The 9231-nt window shown below is 40.5% G+C and overlaps 1 long non-coding RNA gene across 1 annotated transcript; it reads left to right on the forward strand.

The window, feature by feature from the left end:
- Positions 1 to 5947: 5947 nt before the first annotated feature.
- LOC117436872 (uncharacterized) lies at positions 5948 to 7326 on the forward strand. Its single transcript, XR_004550200.1, has 2 exons — positions 5948 to 6320; positions 7118 to 7326. It is a non-coding gene; the product is annotated as an uncharacterized lncRNA (long non-coding RNA).
- The last annotated feature ends 1905 nt before the right edge of the window (positions 7327 to 9231 follow it).

Below are 9231 nucleotides of genomic sequence, written 5' to 3' on the forward strand. Positions count from 1 at the left end.
TACCTCTGGAGATGTGACCTGGGATTTGGTAACTGGAAAGCTGGATTCTAGTCCCTGCTTCATAGGCATGTCTCTGAACTGTAGACACTGGCTTAGGTATATAATGTGGTGTCATTACGACTGGGTTTAGAAGTTTAACATATAAAGCACAGCACTAGCACGGGCTGGATAAAAGGACTGCTGTGACTTCTACCATTTAGAGTAATTCACAGCACTTGGAACTACTGCTGAGCCAGGAAAAAAGGCAAGGAAAAAAGTGAGCTACAGGGTTTATAAAAAGATTTCTGTATAGTAATTACTTTGCCATTGATGGGAACTGTTGGGAACCACTGAGTTTTCAGCATTTTTCCCCAAGGCAAAATTCCCTAAACTTCAAGTTTTTATTTGTCTCATCCCAACACAGGAAGTGGCACCTTGCTTGGGTGCTTTGCTTTTTAATCTAGCTGCTCTCTGGCTGCAACAATATAAGTACAGGTATAGAAGAAAAGGTCATAAATCAGCACAGTATTTCTCATTACCAAAAACTGGTGAATAGTTGTATTTAATGTGTGGTCTTTTATGACAAAAAGTATTCAAAAGAATTTATGAGTTTGGAAGTAACATTAAATCACTTCCAAGGACAGTGTCAGACCATGTCCAACACTGTCATTAAAATATTGTGTAGCATTGTAATTCATCCAAGGGTTTTGGAGGTTCCAACTTTTTATGGGATTCACAGTCACTTTCAGTTTAAGGAGCATGAAATTGCCACAATCTGCTAGGTGCTTGCAGTTTACTCAGGGCAGCACATGCTGGGAGGAAGCACTAGATCCTGATAAGTTTTTGTCCTACATTGTGGTAGGAAGGTCTTAGCCCTTGGGCCATAACCAGCCATAACCGGTTGAGAATAAACCTGAACTGGAAAGCAGCTGGGTTAATGGTAAGAGATCACCTCTAATATTAACTAGTCCTTGGCTTTATAGCACAGAAGAGATTCACCATGCAAAGCATCCACAGTGCTGCATCACAGATCAGATGTTCTCTTTCCAAAGCCCACAGCCTGATCAAAAGAATAAAGACTACACAAAGAGCAGGCAGAGCTTGAATGCAGAACACATCATTAAGAAATCTCCAATTGCTCTTCTCTTTCCTCTCCTCCTTCTTCTTGTGTCACATATGTTCTGATCCCTTGGCAGCAAAAATGACTTCACGCAGTGGAAGAGGTTGTTTGGATGATCCTGGAGGTGATTCCAGCTTCATGCTGTTGACATGGTCCATTAACTGTTGAATCTGTGGAGAAGCTCCAGCCATGCTGTTGTATCCACATTCTTGTGCTTGGATTTGTGCCCTTCTTGCCCACAGTCAGTGTGTGCGCATGATCGCATGGCTGCCTACCCAGTACCCATACAGTAGGATGGCACAGTGCCTGCTCACAGAGGTGGGAAGCCAATTTCAGAAGGGTACAGATGAGCACTGGAATTGGATTTAGACTGGCATCCTGCTTGATGTTGCCTGTGCCAATTCCACAGCAAGAACTGTTCACTGAGAACTTTTTCTTTGTCATTTTCTAGACCTAATCGATCTGAAAGTGAATTACTGCTTGTTAGCACAAGGAAGGGATTCACAGATAGCACGTGTTTTCCTTTAAGGAGGATCTGTGGCGGGGAATGAGTCAGTAACTGTGAGTTTTTCCCTGTGTGTGGATGCCAGTGAGTCCTCAGTGCCAACTCCCTCAGATGTGATGACCGTGCTGCTGTCATGCTATGGCACACAGACAGGCACGTGTTCAGTGAGTGTCTCTCTGTGCTGTAGTGGGGAGGGCAATAGGGACGCAAACTAAATGCTGAGCTGCCCTTTTTCAAAGAGGCAAAGGACAAGGATTGGTATTTTACTGTTTTAAATAAGACCAGGCTGGATGGGGCTTTGAACAACCTGATCTAGTGGAAGGTGGCCCTGCCTGTGGCAGGGGGGTTGGAACTGGATGACCCTTGAGGTGCCTTCCAACCCAAACCAATCTGTGGTTCTACAATTCTACAATTCTATTATTCTATGATATTTATTAACTAGAGTCTCTAGATATGGCAAACATAATGGCTTTATACCTCCAAAGATTTGCACCAACCAGCACTTCATAAAGAAAAACTAAGTAGTAGGGACACACACTAATAGAGGAAAGAAACAAAGGAACTGAGCAATTCTAAAAAGAAAGCAGGGATAAGAAAATGGGAAGTTATGATTTATCTGTTATTCTAATTACATGGGATTAGAATCACACCAGAAACATCTGCTGCTTTGATTTGGCTGCTCCTGGGACTCCTCAGCTCTTTCCTCCTAAGTGGAGCATTTCAAGTGAGCAGGATCTAGCCTGAAGAAATCCATAAAGCTATATTCATTACTTAGGTTTGCTGTTTGTGCTGATTTAAAGATTTAGCTGGCTTGATTTTCTTTGGATTAGCTGAGCTCAAGGGGTCTCTCCAAAGGGATGTGCCATTGGTTTTCCATTGTTGTTCTTATTTTATGTGATGCAATGCATTAAATTTTCATGTAGGCAGTCATTAATTGTCAAAACCAAAAATACCCCTGAACGGCTGTCTGCAATTTGTGCTATATTTGGGACTTGTACTATGGTTTCTATCATTAAGAAGGCCTCCTTGTAATGCAGCATCATGGATAAAACGTAGCCACAAAAATGATACATATGGACAAAATATAAAGTGAAATTATGGGTTTCTATACTGAAATGGAACTACTGATGATGCATATGCCAGACATGAGTGACACACAGAACAGAACTGTTAGTAAACAGATGGAAAATTATAAATAAGCTTAAGACGAGACATCACGCATTGTTTCAAGTGACAAATTTTGTACTAAAAGAATGAAAAAAGATCACAAATCTAGACAGACAGCACTGCTAAAAGTTATATGGCTGCATGATTCATTCCCCAAAGAAATCAATGTCAGGATGACATTTTTCTTCAGTCAGTACTGGCAACTGCTCGTAATTTGGGTAAACTTTCTCTGCCCTATAAAAACAAACCATCAAACCAAAAGGTAACCACTGAAACAGCTACTACTCAACTGAAAAAAAAATAGCATTTTAAACAGAGCACAACATAAAACTGCATGAGTCAATCTACCGTAAACTTTCGGCAAATAGGATGTGTCATAGAGATCAACTTCGGTGTTTCCAAAGAGCTTAGCCTTATACAGCAGGCTTTTTAGAAACAGACTTTGCTCCAAATAGTAATTCCCTATTTTCAATAAACCCTGACTGGCTGCAACTAGTTTTTTCTCCTGATACAGAGAGCCAAAATAACTGACTCGTAAACAGAAGCCTATGGAGCTAGATTAATTACAAGGATTATGTCTAGTATTCAGAGCTTTTAAAACCAAAAGGGAACATTATGATGATCCCAGCTGGCCTCCTGCATAACATAAGCCTTGGAATTTCACTGCACCATTCCTGCTCACAGCTGCTGGTGGTGATGGGAAGCTGTGTCATCTTTATTTAACTACTTCAAGTGAGTGCAAACACAACTATTCTGCTCCAGTGGCTAGTTAGCCTCATTCTGTGACCTGCTGGATCTTCTGCACTGCATGTTTATTAAAGTATATTTAATGTGCATTTCTGTTTAAATAAACAATTTCATTTGAAGTATTTATAACTTCCTATTAATTTTAGGCCCAAATGCAACCTAGTTCTTCATCCTGTATCCTAAAAAGTTGATTTATGGCATGGTGTGTTGCAGTCAAGAGAGCACCTTCCATCCTGAAGTGCTATACTTCTTACCAGTGATGTTTTTTGGCACGCAGCAAAACATATTTCTTGGTTTGCTGTCCATTAAATAACAGTCCTGAGGTCCACTGTTTTATCTTGCAGCATATAGTGTTCTTGACAAACTCCACAGCTATTTAAGTTGGAGGCTTTCATCTTACCACTGCCTATCATGTAGGGAGGTGACTGAGATGTTGCCTGGCTGTCCTTAGTGACCTTGACTGTTCTCATTTGATGCTCCTCAGTGTCTGTCCTGAGAAAGAAACTGAGTTCAGATATTTGCAATAAAACCTCAGCATTTTGCCTGAATAAGCCTGTATTTTTCCTTTGGTTGTAGTATCTCTTAACTCTGAAGAGTTGATTCTAATAGATTTTCACAAAGCATCTTACTATGTACCTTTATGTGGAGGAAACAAATTCTGCAATGATAAGAAAGCCAGGTAGCTATTTTAGTCCCACCTTGTTATACTGGAAAGACATGTGATGGGTTTGGGAAGGATGCATAATGCAATTGAGAAAGAATGGGAGCAACAAGAATATCTCAAGCTACCTTTCTGTGGAAAGGAGAAAATAGGGTAAAGAGAAAAATACAGGGAAGCTACAGAACTGGAAAGAGCTTCTCCAGTGGGTCTTTGAATGCAAATAAATGAAAAAGCATGACTCCAAGAAGCAGTTTTGCAGGTAAGTGTTCAGAATGAAAATGAAGAGTAGAAGTTCTGTGATGGAGAAATAGAACAGCGCATTTAACTTCCTTGAGTTTTGTACTAAATCCTTTGTGAATTATACGGCATGAAAAATTCAGTGTTTAAATATGAAGAGTCCAGTCCACGTCATCACCAGAATGACATAAACTCACAATGGGAACAGGTGTATGTAATAGAACATAAGAATGGATTATCAAAGGGCTTTCCATTCCAAGTCATTGTTACTTACTTTGGAAAGCAGCAAAAGCACAGGGTGAATTCACGTGACAAGTAATATGGTAACAAGATGTATGCAGAGGTTTCTATTAAAGACATTCTTGTGCTTTTGCCCAACAATACAATTTCATGTCCATAGATACAAATTTTATAAGTTATTGTCTTCTACGCAGTTTCACAAAGCTGGGCTGTGTCTTCCCTTTGCTTCTTGAAAATATCTACTATCATCTGTATCAGAGACTGAAAGTGCATGCTCCTGATAGTCACTTGGGAACTATGAGCATAACCTCAGTTTTGCTGTCCCGTACTTCTGTAATGCCCACTGACTGGAAAAAATGAATAAACATGTCCTGTAACCAGCCATTCCAGAGATCCAGAGTCATGTGGATTATCACTTGTTCTCCATGTCTCAACTTTGTGGTGGTCTGGGAGGAAAAAAGACCTGATTCTGGCAACCCCCAAAGATGAACAAGTTAGAAAAATAGTTGTACTTGGGTATTCTGTTTCCTGACATCAAAGCTTATTGGGAGACAAATGTGCCATTGCATGACATTATTCTTTTTTGCTTCCCGTAATAACTGTGGCAGACACTCACTATTAGCTTTGTACATTTAAAATTCTGATTCAGTCAGGAAGACCAGATATGAAAGCTGTTTGGCACTGGGATTCCTCTCATTCTGAAGTCAGTAATAGCACTTTGATTGGGTTAGTCAGGACCAGCAATAGGCACCCCACATGTGGAAATGCAGGAGGAAATTTTTCTCCAACCTGATGCTCTGTGGTGGGCTGTATCTCGTATTGCTTTAATCATCAGGGTGGCAGCTGGCACCTGCACGCCTGGGAGCCCTCATCAGATTCAGAGATGTTTTGCACCTCTCTTTTCCAGAGCTTAGGGAAGCTGGGGCACCTGGGCTGGCACCACAAGCCCATGCTGGTAACTCCACTGCAGCCAGCACAGCAGGAATGGTTACAGGGGTGCTGGAGCTGCTCTCTGGCGAAAGGGGGCTGGGAGAGGCTCCCTCCTTTACCCCAGTCTGGGAGCCCTCTCCATTCCCTTGTCCACAAGTTCTCTCCATAGCAGCAAAGTGTGTGTGACTGGTAGCTGAGAGCGTTCAGTTGGCTTTGTGTAGCTATCGCAAGCAGTCAGCGTTGATGTCCCATTGATGATGGAGAGGCGGCTGCATGTGAACAGAGCAGGCTTTCTTTAAAAAGTAAATCAGCAACACATACTTGAAACTGACACTTCTTTTTTTTTCCCCTTAGGTAGAAAACCAAGTCCTCTGAGGTTGGGAAATGCTGGATATTTGTCTGTCTGGCCAACCCAAATTCAGCCTGGTGTTTGTGTGTTCTGCTGCGATCTTCAGTTGCTTTCGTCATGGATACTTTCTTCCCCAGGGCCCTGATTCTTATGAAGTTAGATCTGGTTACAAAATCAACACTTTGAAATTAGGAACTATCAAACCTGGGGTTTCCCAAGTATTCTTCATTCTGCAACACTGCCCATCCGCCCTTCTCCATTTCGTGCCTAGCCTGAACACAAAGTATGAGAATTTAGAACATCTGGGCAAATGCGAATCTGTTATTTCCCAACTTCAGAAAGTTTGATTTTGTCAGTGATGCAATCTCTGAATGCTCTTTCTCTGGTAAGTAAGAAACAGTGTAGAAAAACTCCTATTGAATTCAGTAGTCTGAAAGGATGAGTGATGTGAACAGACTGTAGGTTACCAACACAGCATTACTGCACTTGTGTCACAAGCAGTCAGTGTTGATGTCCCACTGATGATGGAGGAGGCAGCTGCATGTGAACAGAGCAAGCTTTCTTTAGAAATTAAATCAGCCATGCATATTTGAAACTGAAATTTCTTTTTCCTTAGGTGGAAATTACTACTTAGGTGAAAATTTCCTTAGGTAGCCCATGACTACTGTACCTAAATCAAAAACTAGTATAAATTCCAAAGCACAGGAAGGAGGAAAGCAATAATGATGGGCTGTAAGAAATGCAGCCTTTGTATTTAATAGTAGAGCAGAATTGTAAGAAAGCTGGCAGATATTTTAAAATCAATAGGAAGATAGCCCCTCCAGCCCAGAAAACAGATTATGAAGTTTTAAGAACAACTTCACTCCTAAAGAAATCTAAGTATTATAGACACTTTTGTTTTGGATCTTGCACCAGGCTGCTGAGGTGAGGCTTGGCAAACCCACACTGTTTTTGGTTTTCTCACTGATCTGCTGCCTGACACAAGCAGACCTAGACATTCTGTGTTTTGCTTAGTCACCAAGTAGGCTTTTATGGCAGATTGTCCCTTTCCTATGAATTTTCCTTCATGTGGATGTCTCCGCCTAAGATTAATCCAATAATAAACAATATATTACAATTTGCAGCCCTTATTTATTTTCCTTTGCCACAAAGAATGATTTTCTGATGTTTTTTGTATTGCAGTGCAGTGGAGGTGAACAGATGCAGTTGAAATGTTAAGCCAGAGCCCTTGCCTGACATGTAGTTGAATTGTTAAGGCAGATCCCTTCCCAAATGGCTCTCGTTTATTGCAACATGCTTGCTAAATATGACAAAGTTTTCTGCATCAGCAGTGCCTTGCTGTGTCTGAGTGTGTTGAACCCATCTCAATAAAAGCTTTTTGACACAAGTGCCCAAAGGCGTGTGAGTTGCTGTTGTTTGTAACTATAAACTACTGGGTAAAAGTGACTTGAGTTTTGAGAACAGACTACTGTAAATATTCCTTTGTCTGAAGCAGCATGGCATTCGACAGCATTTTCAGACTAAACGTGCCTAAGCACCATTTTGCTATATTTGAGTATGAAAGAAGCAGCTTTGTACCTCCATGGGGAAAACTGTTGGGGGATTTTTGTGTAACAGAGTATCATCAGATGGTTTATTTTTTATTATAGCAAAATGAATGCACCCCTGTGTTATTCTGGGGATGCATCCACTCCTGGGCCTGGGTGCAGAGCACACATAAGCACTGAGGCTATCACACTTAGCTGTGCAGGACAGCTGTGTAAAAAGGTTGAGTCTGTACTCTGATTCTTGCCTTTTGCTTCAAAACAACACTACAGATTATGTCTTTAGTCCCTTCAGCAGTCATATTTGGTGCAAGAAAGTAGGTAGTTTCCTTCCTCCAAGAAACATACCATGGCAAGAGAAGTGGCACTGCTTCCAGTGCACGTAATAGGTACCACATGCATAAAATCCCTGCATGACTTCTACTAAGCCAGCATGTAAAGTGAAGTTGGCTCTGAAGTTAAATCCCCTTAGAAAAGTGCAGGTGGAAAGGCTGCAACATCTTTATTCTGCATAATTGGGGGAAATAAAACCTTTAATCATCAGGCCAGTATCACAGCTGGCTGATTTCACAGACTGTCAAGGACAGGTTGATGTGTTCAGGCTTGAACAACCCTTCCTCATCAGCTTTATTATCTCTTACTTTCAGTTTTCACTTAGCTAAAAAGAAGATGAGCTGGAAAAATTGATTAGTTATTTCTGGCATCTCTATCTATCTTGGAGAGCTCCTATAAAAATGTCTCAGGTGACTCTCACTTCCCTGACAGTCTCTAGTAGACTCTCCAGTGAATCGGGAATCTGATAGGAAGCAAGAACAGGTTTAGATAAATTCGCTTTCTGTTTTAGCCTCCTAAGCTTATATATTAAACAAAAAAGATGAGTCAAACCTGATACAGCTACATCACAGCACCATAGTCTGTGCACCTGGCCAGCTCCTTCAACAGCTGCTGCTGTGGAGCTACCACTGTTGGTTGCAGCATTCTAATTTTGTCTTTTTCTTTCTTTGTTTTTTTTTCTTTTTCTTTTTTCCTGTTTATTTTTCTCTTTTATCCCCATTTTGTTTTTTTCTTATTTTTATTTTGTTTTCCTTTTTATTTTTCTTCCCTTTTTTATTTTCAAATTATTTGACAGTAACTACTACAACCAACTTTTGTGCTAATTCAAGATTTTCAGGCCAAACATGTAAAAAAAGATAGTTTAAGTAAAGTCTCTAAGTTTGATCAAAGCCTACTAAAAATGAACTGGTCGAGCAGTTTGGTTTGAAGGTGAGTTGGAGAAAATTCTGTACTTTTCCCAGAAAGCTGCCATTCCAGTATATTGAGAACTGGATTATCTCTCTTGGGAGAACAAAACAAGACAGAAAGGTAAGTTTCAGCATGCCATCTTATGTAACAGTTTTGCCCCATTATAGAGAGATTTTACAGTAAAAATGAGCACCTTTAAAAATAATTCATGGAACGGGACTGAAGCAAGAGAGCTGATAGATGATGCAGCATTATGAGGAGGGCTGAAAAGTGCAGGTCTGTCTGCAAGTCACTTCACCTCATTTAATTCAGGAAGCAGATATTAAGACACTTGAATGGGTAATTAAAATGTGCTGTGGTATTTTAATATGCTAGGGGTGTTCTTACTCTGATATTTCTACAGATAAGATGGACTGCAGAGAGAAATGAAAGAAAACCATTGTCAAAACATGGTTTAATGAATGCTGTTGAAAGTGGGATTTTTGTTTTAGATACAATTGCTATTGTTTA

Source organism: Melopsittacus undulatus, chromosome 1, assembly GCF_012275295.1.
Source record: "Melopsittacus undulatus isolate bMelUnd1 chromosome 1, bMelUnd1.mat.Z, whole genome shotgun sequence".
Lineage (NCBI taxonomy): Eukaryota > Metazoa > Chordata > Aves > Psittaciformes > Psittaculidae > Melopsittacus > Melopsittacus undulatus.